Source organism: Aulostomus chinensis, chromosome 10 (genome assembly GCF_037954235.1).
Source record: "Aulostomus chinensis isolate RoL2024-O1b breed Wild chromosome 10, RoL_Achi_v1.0, whole genome shotgun sequence".
NCBI lineage: Eukaryota > Metazoa > Chordata > Actinopteri > Syngnathiformes > Aulostomidae > Aulostomus > Aulostomus chinensis.
In genome coordinates this window covers 17,927,090-17,941,217 of record NC_141329.1, presented here as the reverse complement: position 1 = coordinate 17,941,217, position 14,128 = coordinate 17,927,090, and the positions used below count along the sequence as shown (strand labels likewise).

The following is a 14,128-nucleotide window of genomic DNA, read 5'->3' as shown; positions in this document are numbered from 1 at the left end:
AAAACACTGTAGGGAAAAAGAAAGCTAGTCTCAAGTGAAGTTGCAAAGTAAATGCATTACCACTTCTGATTCTGTCAGGAATTCACTTACAGAGATATAAATATGCTTCATAGGAGGAGCGCTTACAGTGGGATGTTAATTGGCAGTATTACTATTTAGTTAACATGTAGAAGAAAGCAGGAAGACACATAGCTACTGTCTCAGACCTCATTAATTCACTCTCCCACATGGCATCTCCCCACATCTCCCTGCTGTTCCCTCCTTCCCCTGCACTCATCGTGTCCGGTCCTGGGCCTCAGCTGCAATGCATAGACAACTCCCCCCCTCCTGTCTTTAATATTTGAGAGAATAACGCCTACTTTTATTTAAAAAAACACACACACACATTAGAAGCTCTTTTGGTTTGTGTGGTAACAGGGGTATAAATTTTAAATTGTAATTCAGAGCTTGTATGTTGCTACTTGCGATTTAAATGAGAAACACAGATTGAATCAAGTACACACACACTATGGGGACGGCAAGCAGAGCAAAATTCCTTGTAATGGTGGTTTCCATTCAAAAGAGACATTAATTAGAAACAGAACAAGGCATGAACTCGCATGGCTGAGAGAGGAGGGTTTGGCCAATATTAATCTCTTCATTAAACCTGATATTACTGGAAAAAGTAACATACAGAGAATTGCATGATTCCACCTTATTGCCTCTGTGTGATATTATCTGGGTCGGTTACACAGCTGTACGGCCCCTCTTGTTTCCTGGCCAGGTACAAAAAAAGCATCCAACCAATAAGATAGTTCACTGACTTCTTCATGCAGGCCAAATCAAACTTTGTAATACCAAAATCTCTCCCTCTACTTCCACTGCATGTCTGAGCCACTCACACTAGGAAACCCTAACTATCCCTTAAGCAATTACCTTAATGATTTCTGTTTCCTGTAACTCTGTCAGCTCGAAGAATGTGTCCTCACTCTGAACCTGCCATGCCTATTCTCAATCAGACCCAAGACAATATTTACTTTCATACAGTTTTGCCAGAAACACACACGTGTATATACATACATACATACACACACACACACACAAACACACACAAATAACATAAATATATATATACACACGCACACTTATATATACCATATGTTATAGCCATGATCAGCCTTGTCTGCCAAGCAATAAAAAATAAATACAGGGAATAACAGTCTATGACAACCCCCTATTTGCACCCTCACAGCATAGTAAAAGCCCACTAGAATGCCTCATCTGTAATAAATCACTCAGTCATAACGCCAACATGTGACACCTACACAAAGCCTACATGTAACCTCTGTGTAACCCCTACACCAGCGCTAACTATCTACCAGACGCCCACTCAGCAATGCTGCTGCTCCCTGAGGTACCAGTTTAGACTGAGGACACAGCTGCTCTGACGACTTTTCCTCCTGTGTTTGTACTTGTATTATCCTCTCTTACCTTTCCTCCTTCCACAACCCCCCTTTTTTTCTCCTCAATTTCTCTCCCCTACACTTTCTGATTCAAAATACCTTCTGTTTGCCTCGCAGGCTTTTGTTCCCTTATTTCTTTTGCAGGTCTGCATTTCGGTTCTTTGGCTGGCAAAAGCATACAATGCTGATGTATGCGCACTGAAAAATAAAGTCAGATACATGCTCACGATAAACCAGCACAGACACACGGATGGGCTTTAAATCCAGAACAGGAAAAGACATTGGACTAATACTTTCTCTCTCTGGTTCCTAAAACGAGGTAGCATCTTTATAACTTTGAGCTCTTGTTTCCTCTGGGACACATCACTGAGACTCTTTGTGTCAAAGCAGATTGAACAGAGAGGGAAACTTCTTTGATTTGACAGATAACAACTGTCTGACCTTTTACTGGGCCATCCTGAACACACTGCAAACTCACAAAAATTAGGGCTGGACCTAAAAAAGGAATATCAAAGACTATATGGTGGGGTTGATTCACATTTTAGCTGAGATGATATGGTGCCTGGAATTTACTACCAGTCACTATCTGTTATGTTTGTTTATCTACAATCACAATGATGTAATTTCAGCCATGAAATAACTTATTAGTGTCCAGGTATGCTCAGGCTAGCAGTACCTGGTGCAGGGATCTTGACTTTAAGGCTATCAAATACAGTACTTTTAGATCTATTGGATATATTTTGAGTCTTAGTAGAAGTTAAGATGCGTCACCAGAGCCAGCTTTGCATTTTGCATGGAAAATATTGCAAGTGTTCTCTGCTTTTGGATTGGAAAGACAAAACTGTACTTGAGGCTAGTTTCAGCTCACCGTCAGGCTGACTGTGCATGTTGGGCTTTAACACGTTGGTGGTCGACATTGCATGGTTTCATTCTCGTTCTCTGTATGTCATCTCTCAGGTACCAAAATTTGGCAATGATTGATTTGATGTGAGTTGGTACTCAGTAGTGCTATTATAACTTGGTCATTATTGACACTTTCAGTCAGATTTCACCTGGCAATTTTGCTCCAGCTTCTCATCATCAGATATTAGAGATGCCAAGATTAAAAAATTTATTTGTTAAAAGAAAAATCTTTTGGTTCCAGGCTCTAAGATTTAATATATACAAATGGGTTTATTACTTTTATGTCATTAAGGACAAAACATGAAGTCATGTTTACAAAGATATATCAGACAGAAAACAATTTAATGATTATTAAACTTGCCACTGGTCTTTTAAACTCTACATCCGAGTATATTTAGGATGGTAAATGATTATTAATGTGTTTTTTTAGATCTCCAGTCAGCCATATTTTGAGATTTCTTCCTCTTTGTGGCTAGTTGCTATGGCAGCCAGCCATCCTCTAGGTTTTAGACCTGCCTTCCTCTTATTCCATGTAACTGTTCTTAACTAACAGCAGCTGAGGCACTGCAGCCTTAATAATATGTCTGCATGCATGTGTGTGTGTGTGTTTGTACGTCTGCTTTTATCTTTGTACCTCGAGAGGAGTGGGTGCTGTTTGTTAAAATTTAATAACCACTGCTCCTCTCTGTTGCGTTCTTTTATACCATATGCCACCAGGGTTAAAAGGACAGACATGGTTAAACAGGATTATTTTTGGGTGAGCCGGTTTGATCAAGGCCAGCAGGGGACAGTTAGACAGGCAGAGCAGTGAGGGACAAAAAGGTCTCGGCTGGTGTTTAAGGGTTTTACCACACAACAAAAACATGTTCTGTTTTAAGTATTTCCTAGACATGCTGCCAATTTGTTTCAGTCTTATCCAGAGGATGTAGGTGATGGGGGAAAGTCCATACATAAGAGTCACTCAGTGCACGTGTGTGTGTGTGTGTGTGTGTGTGTGTGTGTGTGTGTGTGTGCGTGTGCGACTACATAAGGGTGAAGGCAGCAGGGCATGGGGGGCAGACGCTAATGGCAGCAGCATTTTTAGGCCTCCTACTCTGGAATGCAGAGAGAGGGAGAGACACAACACTTCAATTCACTCGCATGAGGGTCAGAGAACTATTCTTAGTCCAGCTATGTGAAGTGGACTACCCGCTCCCCCTTCCTCAGGGGCTGTGAGGAGATGGAGAGGGTGACATCTATTAAGGTAGAGATAGGATTGTGAGGCTGGATGGAGAGCTTTAGAGAGAGAGGATAAAAGTTAAGCTCCAGTGAGGCAAAGCCTGGTCAGCTTCGTATGAATGGAGCAGTTCACTAGCTGTGAAACCTCTCTAAAGAGCCTATTGTAAACTTACATTGGCACAATGCATGAAGCCCCAGGGATCTCGCTCTCTCCCTCCTCTCATGTGACCTCTCAAACACTGACACACACAGATAGACACATACTGTACTTACCTTCTATCCTGTTATCCCACCTAGACTAAGCAGACTTTTGATCTGATTCAATAACAGACAGCCAAACAGGCTATTTGCAGGGAAAAAAAAGGCTTGCATTCAAAGTCAGCGATGAAATACACACACACACACACACACACACACCCTTGGAGAGTTCACTGCACAGCATCACAATGTTCAAACAGTGGGGGAATTCAGCTGGAGACAGTGTCACTACTGACAGTGACAGGCTCAGATTTTTTTCCCTACTCTTTTGCTTTCATTTCTCCATCTTCTCTGAATGAGTCATTGAGAAGATACACACCAAGTCCTGGCAGTGCACGGTCCCACTGTTATCAGGCAAACACGTCGGAGTCGTCCACAGCTCAGTCATAACAAAAGTCAAAGAGCTATTCATCTCCTCTAATCCCTTTCTCTGTTGTCTTGTCCACACTCACACACAGAGATACACGCGCACGCAAACACACACAGATACACGCGTGCGCACGCACACACACACACACACACACGCACACACGCACACACAGGTGATACTACAGGCATTCACTTCAGGAATTCATGCAGAAAATTGAAAAAAAAAAAGAGAAGATCTCTAAATATTAGCACATGTTGACACTGAACCACACAATGAGTAGGAGACATGAAGATCTACATAGCATGGTGTCTCAGGGAAGCTCCACGCTCAGGCTTTCAGGGACTGAAACTGCTGTGAGAGACAGAAAAATGGCATGACATCCTGTCTCACACAGAGCAATCAGAACCTGGTTTGACATGTATAGAGTATAAGATATGATCAACACAAAAACTAAAAGGTGCACACACGATGCCTCTTTGATGGCACCTACGTGACTCATCGCATTCATCAGCTACATGAAAGAGCCGACCCAGTTACAGGTGACAGGAACACAAATAAATGTTATCAAATGAAAACGTCTGCATGTGAACAGCAGGATTATTTCTTCAACACGGTCCTTGTCATGGTGGATGTCAAAAGGCATGTCCTTGCTTATTTAACTTAAGTCAGAGCTTTTAAAATGATATTCATTGGGGGGGTTTGTGAGTCATTTCTTTACAGAGCTCAACAGTGACTGCTAACTTTAAATTTCCCACTCGATTCCTTTACTGAGGTTTCACAGAATCTTGATATATCATCATATCATATAACTTTTGAGCCTGGACTCAAACCAAACAACAAGCAGATGAATCATCTAGGAAATATTTAATTCAGCACAAATAATGAAAGGAATATGTAGAAAAAGCCGAGAGCGGAGATCTTGGCGGTCTGGTCCTCGGCTGCAGAAGCTGGCTCTGGGTATATTGAATGTCACCTCTCTTGTGGGGAAGGAGCCTGAGCTGGTGCATGAAGTTGAGAAGTTCTGGCTAGATGCAGTTGGACTCACCTACTGTAAATGCACAGCAAGGGCTCTGGAACCAGTCCTCTCGAAAGGGGTTGGACTCTCTTCCACTCTGGCATTGCTGGCAGTGAGAGGCAACAGGCAGGGGTAGCAATACTTGTTGCCCCTCTGCTTAGTGCCTGTACGTAGGTGTTTAACCCGTGGATGAGAGGGTGGCCTTCCTCTGCCTTTGGGTGGGGGGACGGGTTATGACTGTTGTTTGCGCTTATGTGCAAAATAGCAGAGTTCCTCGAGGCCCTCAATGCTGCGAGGCTGTCTTGGTTGACACGACTCTGCAGCAATGCATGGACACCGGGGGCAGTGCCTCTGGATTGGCAGACCAGGATGGTGGTTCCCCTTTTTAAGAAGGGGGACCAGAGTGTGCTCCAAATATCATGGGATCATACTCCTTAGCCTTCCTGGTAAGGTCTATTCGGGGGTTCTGAAGAGGAGTGTGCATTGGATAGTAGAACCTAGGATCCAGGAGAAGCAGTGTGGTTTTCGTCCTGGTCATGAGGGAGAGATGGATCGTGAGATCGACAGGCGGATTGGTGCAGCGTCTACAGTGATGAAGACTGTATCTGCATCGGTCCATCATGGTAAAGAGGGAGCTGAGCCAAAAGGCAAAGCTCTTCATTTACCAGTCGATCTACATTCCTACCGCCACCTATAGTCATGACCTCTGGGTAATGACCGAAAGGGTGCCAGCAGCTGAAATGAGTTTGCGCCGGAGGGTGGCTGGGCTCTCCATTAGAGATAGTGTGAGAAGTTCCGCCATCTTGGAGGAGTTCTGCGTAGAGCCATTGCTCCTTCACATCGAAAGGAGTCAGATGAGGTGGCTCAGGCATCTGGTCAGGATACCTCCTCCCTGGAGAGGTGTTCAGGGTACATCTAAATGGTAGGAGGCCTCGGGGAAGACCCAGGACACATTGGAAAGACTCTGTCTCTCAGCTGGCCTGGGTACACCTTGGGATCCCCCATGAAGAGCTGGACGAAGTAGCCGGGGAGAGGGAAGTCTGGGTCTCTCAGCTTAGGCTGCTACCCCCCTGACCGAACCCAGATAAGCAGAAGAAAATGATGGATGGATGGATGGATGGATCTTGAAACATTATCAAGATGCATGTCCTAATTTGACACAAGGCAGCCCTTGACCACAGTAACCACAGTCGGGAAACCCTGATGATTTAGTTTAGTTGGGCGCCAAAAGCGCCTTTCTTGATCGTTCTCACTGGATGAGTCTCTTCTCTCTCTGTGTTAATATGTATACAGTCCAACTGATGCAATTCCAAAAAAACGAAACTTATATAAAAAACTCCACTGGCAGGAAAGAAAACATTATCGTCTGATTTGAGAAGCAGCTTTGCAGCCACAGGAATAAAGCCAACAACACAGCATTTCTACTTTCAGTCCTGGGATGATGAGAAAGTGATTGAATTTTTCTTTTAAGTACACAGAGACTGTGAAATGTGACACAATGATGAGACCTAATCAGGAGTTCTGTAGTTCAAATATAAATAATATCTGACACCAGCCTGCTAAATGTACAGAAAGTGGTACAGATTACCTAAAGGACAAATTATCTGAAGCAGACTTTCCATCGGAAGGGAACACCCATACTGACTCTCTCCCTTCTTCCCCTGGTTTTCCCCATGTCTTTAAAATGATAAGATGGTTGATATCTGATCCAATTATAGGCTTTAATCTGGCTCCAGTGCTATTCTTGTCCTGTCCTACCTTGTCCTGTCCTGTCCCATTGTAATCAGAGACATGAGACATATGAGGTAATAAAAGATGCAATGGCCATTCAGAAAGAGGTATGAGGAGCATAAATCCCATGTAGGCACCAACACAAATGAATTTCTTCCCTAAGATTTTGATGAGAGCAAGCACGTGAACAGAAGAGCTATGGGGATTAAATACGATATACTCGGGCAGACAAAGAAAGACGAGATATGCAGGGAGAGATAGGAGAGCTTCCTGTTAGAATTCCATCCTAATTGACCTTTTCCCTGTTGCCGTGGTAACACAGGCACGGTTATGGGAGAGTAGATTACCAGTAATATCACCAGTAATTTCACTTCTCTGGGGCAATTGATTTTCAGCATCATCAGTTTGACTTCCTCGCATGAGACTGGCATATTAGTTGGCGTTAGCATGCTGCCATTGACTGATTAACGTGACAACTCTCTTCAGCAGAGCACCGTAGTTATATCAAGACAATACTACACTGACAGAGAGATCTGCTCACGCACATGCAGGCTGCAGCATTTTTTTCACAACTGACACTTTTTTTCTAAAACGACAACAAGCACTCACACATTTTTACAAACATGTATACTGGACTAATAGGCGGGTCACAGTCATGCACGATGCACCCCGGGCAGGCAAACGACATGATGTGTCATGAGGAGAGAGCAGAGTCAGTCTGACAGCGAGTCCCCCGACAACATCACATGTATATCACAGAGGGATGTTCACCCAGAATGCCCCCCACCAACAAATGACGTTTCCTCGCTGTCTGACACACATTTTAACTCCAGACAGACAGAAATGCCCAGGAGTGGTATTTCACTGGAAGAGCAGACACATGATTACAGTACATGAGTCGTACGGAACAAGCAGACAGGAAAGGCTGATGTTTAAACAGAAAGAAAGAAAAACTCATTAATAAAAGGAGGAAAGCTAAAGGAGGGCAGATGATATGCTTAAAAAAATACTACAATATAATGTAAGACAGATATATTGGCCATTTGATTTTATAAGCCAATGTAACGGTCATACTGGTACCAGTGTACTGTATCAGCGCTATCTGTGTAGTACACAGCGAGCTAGCAGTCAATCACAGGTCCAGGCAGGAAATGTGGCCAAGACATAATTTTTGTCTGATGAAAAACAAACTGTCAATGGACTGCAGCTCTGCTCTGCTCATATTTTAGAAAATCTAATTAATATTTTCTCCATTTCCCCCATGATGTACTTTTTCACCACCAGTGACCCATCTGCGATTAATCAGAATTTTTTTTTTTAATCACAGATTTGACTGTAGTTCGTTGATATAATTACTCAGAGTAAAGCTGCATTACAACTATCTTGATCGTGGTTTGGTGGCCATGAGAAGTTTTGGCACTGAAACCATTAGTTAAGCTCTTTGCGGGATTAATAGCCGATATTAGTTGACACGTATCATCATTGGCATTTTTAAATTCTGAATATTTGTAAAGGCAGCAACCCCTAAAATACCAATAGCAACGCTAATATCTGGAGTCAAATATTCTGATACATCCAATATCTAATAACATCTGATAGCCTTTATATGCTAAGTAAAAGGATATAATAGTATCATAAAAAATGAACATAAAGGAACAAAAGTAAAAGTACTCCTAATACAAAATGGCCCAGTTTTAGAGTGTTTTATTTATCAAAAAGTAAAGGCCCTGTACACAGCTTTGTCAGTCTTGCTTCTTGTTGCAGACGATGGCAGGAAGTCTTAGATGACTTAAAAAAAATATTTACAGCCTGTGCACAAGAATGCTGACTTCGTTCCTCTTTAACTCATCTTGATAAAACACGCTTACAAGAAGGCAGAATGACTGGTGTGTTCTGCACTTCTTTTATCAGTTTTTAATAAATGCTAGATGACTTAAAGAGGAACTTATTCAACGTTCTTGTGTAAGACTGTCGATTTCTTGAACTGTTACATTCATCACTGAATTCACTGACATACTCTGACATTTTCAGATAGTCCTCAACAAATATAACAGCACATACAAAAACTGATCATAGATTTTAAAAATAAAGTATCCACTGAATTATGTCATATTCTACATCAGCCAACACTGGCACTGATTTAGCTGCGAAAGACCATAAGCAGCCAACGAATGTATATCTGTCAAGCTTTGAATATTGACGCCTTTCTAAGAACATGTGTTGCTTGCTTTATGTCATTTATATACCACATGTCAAAATGGAAAAATATGGAAAGGAAATGCAGAGTGTGAATGTTCCCTCAGACATATAATATAAGTGTGCTTTGCCAATTAATCAGCTGATGTTACATGTTGATTTTTAGTCAATAATCAAATCAGGAAAATATGCTAGTGAGATGAACATAAAAGAAATACATGATGAGAGTATCATGTGTGTGACTTGCCTCTGAACACTAGTTACTAACCAAATGGAAAATGGGTTAAAATACATGGAGAGTAAGTGGGATTGAGCACCAAAAATAGCTGAAGTGTTGAAGCATGAAGATTGTTGTACCAAGGGCATCATGGATGCCAAGGTAAGACGTTTAACTCATGCCAAAGGGAAGGCATGACCATGGTGATTTAGAACCAAGTATTACGTTGCCACATGGAAAGGCACAAGCGTGCATATGGCCCGCAGCATCAAGCGAGGGGAGCCTGCCTTCCTATCACCCTGCTACTGGGCAAATAACCTCTGAGTTACACTGGGACCGCAGGTGGGCATGCTGGCTGTGGGCTTCGAGTGGCTGGCATCCTCCTAGCTTGGTGTGACATGTGCCTAACCCCAGCAGGCAGCCAGTCACAACAAGAGTGACACTTGCGTCTACAAGCTGCTCTTTTTTGCCTGAGAGTCAATGTAAAATCACTCCAGTCTAGTGTACTAGTATATGCAAGATTCTGTTGTGTGACTCCAAGACATCCATTGAGGGATGTTTTATAAAATACTTATCTTGAATCAATAATATTATAAATATTTTATGAGGGGGCATTGCTGAGGATGGACGTTGAAGGTCTTTGAGCCTCCGCCTCCTCCAGAGACCACGTTGGAGTGTCCTTGAGAACGATACTGAGCCCCTGATTGTTCCTGAAGCATAGCAGCCTCCTTCATTAGTGTATTAATGTTTGTATGAACATGAATGAGGCAATATTATAAATCATAAGTATCTAAAGGCGCATTGGATACAATGTGCACCCCAATGCATTACTATTCATTGAGGCTCAAAAAAAAGACCTCAAAATATTGTGTTGGATTATTCTTGTATTGATGCCCCAGCACGGCCAGACCAGGATGTCTGCTGACAACTAACAGTTTTTCAGAAGAAACCCAACAAGCACCACGACAATTTAACTATCATATGTACAGTCATAAACACACACACACACACATACACAAACACACACTTTGATGCAATCAGAGCAGCAAGACAGTGACAAACACAAGAAAATCAGAATCAGATGCAATTCAAATAAAGTGGAACAACAAAGAAATGGAGTGCAGAGTTAAGGGAAGGGGGTTGACATTGACTGAATGAGGAAAACTGATGAAAAGAGGGAGAGGGGTCAGCCACAGACAGAGAGAGGCTCACGCTTCACTGAATGCGATGCCATAGGGCCTGATTTTGCTGACCTGGTTTCTTTCACCAACAAAAGCCATGCATTAACACACTCACAAAAACATCAGGCGCCTATGGACATTTACACACCCACTTAACCTATGCATGTGCACACAAGCCTGTTAGCAGCAGTTATTATAACACCAAGTCTCATTCTCACAGTTCTCTATCCTACATTTGACTTGAATTGATTCTGGTTTTTGTGGCTGAGTTCAGCATTAGTGGGTAGTGATCAAATGTCCCACAGGCAACCACTGACAAACTTCTGGATTGAAACCATAGTAACGAGTCAGGTTCTGAAAGAGACAGATCACAAAAACCAGCACACCATCAGTAACATGGTTTCTATTCTAGCTATAAACTGTGAAAACTGCACGCTTCTCTGAAATCAAACGTGTGGTTGTTCTGCTAATTAGTAATTTATTGTAAGTCAGAGGTATTGTGAAACTACTTAAGTAGTTGCCTGTAAGACACTCTATCGCCATCCACTAGTGCTAAACTCAGCCACGAAAACTAAAAATTAACCAGTAATTCACATTACAATTACGATGACACGCTTTGCTGCAGATGAAGTAAGTTTCTCCTGTTGGCTGTCTGGTCTTTAGCGCTCTTCCATCCCAGGAGTTAGACATTTCTAACAGTGGAGCTTAAAGTTTATGGAGCATCTCAGGCGTAGAATGTAGCCACAAGTGGAAATTAACTCTCCACAACAAATTGCTAAACCAAACAAGTAATACTGTTGTAGCCTGAGACAGAGTCAACAATTTGAAGAAAGATACTAACGCCTCTTACATTTGAGGCTTCAGCAGACAAAAGAATGATTCTATTCAGCTGCATACATAGAGTTTTATTTAATGGCCAACTAAAACCTGACACGGTAACAACATTTGCAAAAATAACCAGACCAGTCTGTTGCACTCCCTGATGGTTTGTTATTTTGTAAATTAGGAGATTCTTATTTTTGAACTTATTCATGCATCCATCCATTTTCTTCTACATATTCTTGTTAAGGGTCGCGGGGGGGCTGGAGCCTATCCCTGCGGCTACAGACGAGAGGCAGGGTTCACCCTGAACAGGTCACCAGTCCATCGCAGGGCCAACATATAGAGACATACAACCATTCACACTCACAGTCACACCTATGTTCAATTAGAAGTATCCAATTAGCCTCATCCCCAATTGCATGTCTTGACGGTGGGAAGAAGCCAGAGTACCAAAGAGAACCCAAACAGGCACGGGGAGAACATGCAGAGACGAACAACCATCCACACTGACAGTCACACCTACAGTCAATTTAGAGTATCAATCAGCCTCGTCCCCTCTTGATGTCTTTGGATGTGGGAGGAAGCTGGAGAACCAGAGAGAACCCACACAGGAACAGGGAGAACATGGAGACTCACACAGAAAGATCCCGTGCTGGAGCCGGGACTGGAACCCGGAACCTTCTTGTGTGAGGCAACAGTGCGAACCACTGCACCACTGTGACGCCTGAACTCATTCAAACTAAGATATTAAAAATACAGTAAAATAAAAATCAAAACAATATGAATGCATTTCTTTATTTAAAATACCACACTTGTGTTTTAGCACCTCCAAAAATACAACTACATAGTACTAGTTTATTTTATGACTGTTACTAATAAGAGACGTTTATTAAGATTAACTTGACCACGTTTTGCATTGCCATACTGCAATGATACTTGGATGCAGGAAAGGTTTTAAATCCAATTTTACGTAGTGGCCATATCATGTATTTACAACTGTGGCATCACATCACATGAAGCACTGCTGGTCAAAAAAATGATCCTGTTCTCTTTAACCTTGATGGCAATCGCGTGTTCATTCTAAAATTATCTTCTTACGTGTTGAACAAAAACTATGAACACAACAGACATATTCTTGCAAGCACTTCTATTGGTAGTATGAGCTAGTGTGGTTTCATATTATCATTTCCTGAATTTGGGAGGCTGCAAAAACAAATTAATGCTATTTTAATAGAGAAATCAACCAATACTTAACCTCTTCCTATCATTCTGTGACCAACCGATGTCTGATTTTACGCCGAGTAGCTCCAGTAGTACTCAGTGACAGGATTTAGTTCTATGAGTGTAGTGGTAGAAGTTGTTGCCTGTCTGCTGTGGTTCATCTTAACAGCACACTGTGGCCACCCCTTCTTGTTCCACTACTCCCTGGAATATTTCAAATTGATCTGCTGTCAAAAAATACAGACAATTACACACTGATAGATGGTGGCAGCAAGTGCTAAGCTCACTGACGTCATTATGTCTGTGTGTCACAATGTGAGGCAGCAGCAGTTGGAAACATTTGGTTTTCATTAGCAGTAAATGAATTCAAATACTTTTCTCTGATTGTCGCCCTGGCATGGCTTGATCGGTCTGTGCAAATGCAAATGTAAGGCTTTCATGAGAATATTATTACATCTAATATATATATATATATATATATATATATATAGAGAGAGAGAGAGAGAGAGAGAGAGAGGGAGAGATAGATAGATTGAGAGAGAGAGATAAACACAAGTTGGTAAAAACACAACCAAAATCTAAATCTAAAATCTAATTTAAAAAGTGGCATAATATGGCCCCTTCATTGAAATAACATACATAACTGTTAATCTAGGGGAAATAGCAGCTCAAGTGTTAAGCTACATTTTCTCACCCAGTGGTTTTCTCATCCTGTATGTCTCAGTTCTCTTCTTTATCTAAATTGCAAAATGTGTGTCTTCTTGTTAACCACAGCCATGCCTTCAGCTGCAGCATCTTCAGGCATGGCTGCGATGCCCCACATGCAACGTACTGCAATGCAATGTTGTGTATCAATGTCCTGCTTGATGTAACACAGGGTGACTCACCAGTCAATGTACAGCCTGCATCCAACAAGGGAATCAATCGCTACTATTCTACTCGAGTTGTGGACATACATAAATGCACACAGTAAGCAGATTCTCCTCTTAAGGATTATGATATTCTGGTCAAAGTAACATCTGGTGGTGAGGAAATTGATCAACAGAGAAAGCTGCATATTCTTCCGAATGTAATCCTGCATACTTTGAGGCTCCCCCTTTGAAAGATTAAATGTATTTTTCCCTCTTTATCCAAATCAATTCTGCAGTCCGTTGTCCTGTGTCCCACTGACACACTAACACCAGAGTGAGGAGGATGAAGAGGAGCGGCAGAGAGGCACGAGTGGTGTGACCTTTCTCTTTGCTAATCTCTGCAGAATGGACATACACATGCACACAAAACGTGAGGAAGGACATTTGCCAGAGGAGTCAAAGGTAAATTATCAAAAAAAAAAATCCTACTCCTTGTGTATCTGTGTTGTATTGTTTTTTTTTAATTATCCTGGATGACCCCTCTTCCCACTATTTTATGTCAGACAGCCTCCCATAATAAAGCGTGACACACCCACTTTAGCTACCATTCACATATCTTTTTAAATGCCTGATAATAAATATAGAGTTGTAAATCAAACCAATTCTTTTGAATCACCTCCCTCTTTTCCATGCCCTTTCCCTC

The 14,128-nt window shown here is 41.9% G+C and overlaps 2 protein-coding genes across 2 annotated transcripts in view; one reads left to right on the top strand and one right to left on the bottom strand.

Annotated features, from left to right (window-relative positions):
* The window catches only part of dock10 (dedicator of cytokinesis 10), a 71,536-nt gene that overhangs the window by 56,644 nt on the left and 764 nt on the right, over positions 1–14,128 (bottom strand). The gene's annotated exons all lie outside the window — the stretch shown is intronic.
* LOC147254561 (uncharacterized) overlaps positions 13,791–14,128 on the top strand; it is a 30,251-nt gene continuing 29,913 nt past the window's right edge. The window contains exon 1 of the mRNA XM_086216221.1: positions 13,791–13,887. The gene's annotated coding sequence lies outside the window, so the exon portion shown is untranslated. The remainder of the gene's footprint in view (positions 13,888–14,128) is intronic.